Raw genomic sequence first — 2690 nt, forward strand, 5'->3', positions numbered from 1 at the left:
CGTGAGCCACCGCATCCAGCCAAGCAAACTTTTTTCTTTTTTTTTTTCTCTCCTCTTCAGGCAGACTTTTTTCTAACATGGAGTCAGTACTGTTACGGTGGCCTAAAAGACAATAAAGGACTTTGAGAGAAGCAGGCAGCTTTGGAAAGATTAGAAAAAGTTCATCTGTATAAATATCAAGTCTAGCTGAGTTTAATGGCTCACACCGGTAATCCCAGCACTTTGGGAGGCTGAGGTGGGAGGATTGCTTGAGCCCAGGAGGTTGAGACAAGCCTGGGCCACATGGTGAGATGACATATCTACCAAAAATTAAAACAACAGCCAGGCACAGTGGTGCACACCTGTGCTCCCAGCTACATGGGAGGCTGAGATGGGAGGATTGCTTGAGCCCAGAGATTGAGGCTGCAGTTAGCCGAGATTGTGCCACTGCACTCCAGCCTGGGCAACAGAGTGAGACCCTATCTCAAAGGAAAAAAGAAAAACAATGTTGAGCCTAAAGTGGCATGTGACTGGCTAGCCCATCAAGCAGGAGATTTGAGACTGGGGGCTTCAGAGGCAAGTCAGAGCTGCCAGTTCAGGTTCTGGAGCCGTCCTAGAAGCCACAGACTTGGAATATGTTTTTGAGATGAAAGATTAGAAGGGAAAAAGGGCCAAGCATGGTGGCTCATGCCTGTGATTTCAGCACTTCGGGAGGCTGAGGCAGGAGGATCCCTTGAACCCATGAGTTTGACGCCTGCCTGGGCAACATAGGGAGACTCCCATCTCTACAAAAAATTAAAAAATTAGCTGGCATGGTGATGCACACCTGTGGTCCCAGCTACTTGGGAGGCTGAGGTGGAAGGATTGCTTGAGCCCAGGAGGTTGAGGCTACAGTGAGCTGTGCCACTGAACTCTAGCCTGGGCGACAAAGCAAGACCCTGTCTCTAAAAATAAAACAGGACTGGGCACGGTGGCTCATACCTGTAATCCAAGCACATTGGGAGGCCCAGGTGAGCAGATCACGAGGTCAAGAGCTCGAGACCAGCCTGGCCAACATGGTGAAACCCTCTCTCTACTAAGAACACAAAAATTAGCTGGGCATGGTGGCACATGTCTGTAGTCCCTGTTACTTGGGAGGCCGAGGCAGGAGAATTGCTTCAACCTGGGACACAGAGGTTGCAGTGAGCTGACATCATATCACTGCACTCCAGCCTGAGTGACAGAGCAAGACTCTGTCTTAAAAAAAAATAAAAATAAATAAGAATAAACCAAATGAGAGAGAGAGAGGTATATCAAAGGCCCTTTTCTTGGAGAATAAAGAGCAAGAAGATACAGGGAATCAAGGAGAAGAGAAAGAGGTAGAATTGCACCAAAGAGGATGATGTTGGCCACACAAGAAGAAAAGCAGGTTTCTGTGGGCCATTGGCACTGCTTGCCCATTCAGTATCCTTTTGGCTGGGCAGCATCAAGTCCCAAAGAGTTTCTAATTGTTCCTAGCTTTCTTTTCTTTTCTTTTTTTTTTTAGACAGAGTCTCTCTCTGTTGCCCAGGCTGGAGTGTAGTGGTATGATCTTGGCTCACTGCAACCTCCGCCTCCTGAGTTCAAGCAATCCTCCGGCCTCAGCCTCCTGAGTACTGGGACTACAGGCATATACCACCATGCCTGGCTAATTTTTTGTATTTTTAGTAGAGACAGAGTTTCACCATGTTGGTCAGGCTGGTCTTGAACTCCTGACCTCAGGTGATCTGCCCACCTCGGCCTCCCAAAGTGCTGGGATTACAGGAGTGAGGCACCATGCCTGGCCTGATGGTTCCTAGCTTTCTCTCAGCTATGGCCATTGCAGACACCAGAACCTGGAATCTTTGCCAGTCTTTAATTCTCTCAGGAAGCTATCATTTTGCCAGTTCTCTCATTTCTCATCAATCTTGAAATGACTCAAATAATTGTATCTTCCTCTGCAACCTCATAGCACATTTATTGAGCCTTCATTGGCCACAAAGTAATTCTGCCCATAAGAGATTCTGTAGTTACACACCTAGGTTTCAACTCAGGCTTCATCTGTTACTATTGGTGACTGAGCCGATTACTGAACCAACCACATTTGATTCCATTCGTATCCCAGAGACCTAGCACAGTGATGAATGCAGTTAATATTTATTGAGTTGGACCAGATTTTCTTTTTTATTACATTAATTTTTGTAATAATTGAAATGAGGGTGGGTGTCTCACTGTGTTGCTCAGTCTGGTCTTGAACTCCTGGACTCAAGCAATCCTCCCGCCTCAGCATCCCAAAGCGCTGGGATTACAGGCGTGAGGCACCATGACCAGCCAAGTCGGACCAGATTTTGCAAAACTCCTGGCTCCACGTGTCACTCTTGCTTTGCCTCCATATTTTCGTTCTGTCCACACCATAATATTTTTAGCAGACAAGCTGAGGATATTGACCGTGTGATCAAGAAGTTAAACAGTGAAGAACAGAGAGAAATGAAATGGTAACTAGCGGAGGCAGTGAAAGGCTTTTCCAGGATAGTGAAGGCCTGTGTGTAGTTGAAGAGAGTGGGAAAGATTTAAATCATGTCTACCAAAAGAAGGAGTTGTCTTTTCTTTTATTGGAATAGGTCAGGAGTACAAGAACAGCCTGGCTAACATGGCAAAACCCTGTCTTTACTAAAAATACAAAAAAAAAAAAAAATAGCTGGGCATGGTGGCAC

This window comes from Sapajus apella, unplaced genomic scaffold, assembly GCF_009761245.1.
Source record: "Sapajus apella isolate SASKATOON/1434 unplaced genomic scaffold, GSC_monkey_1.0 scaffold17, whole genome shotgun sequence".
In the NCBI taxonomy this organism is placed as follows: Eukaryota; Metazoa; Chordata; class Mammalia; order Primates; family Cebidae; genus Sapajus; species Sapajus apella.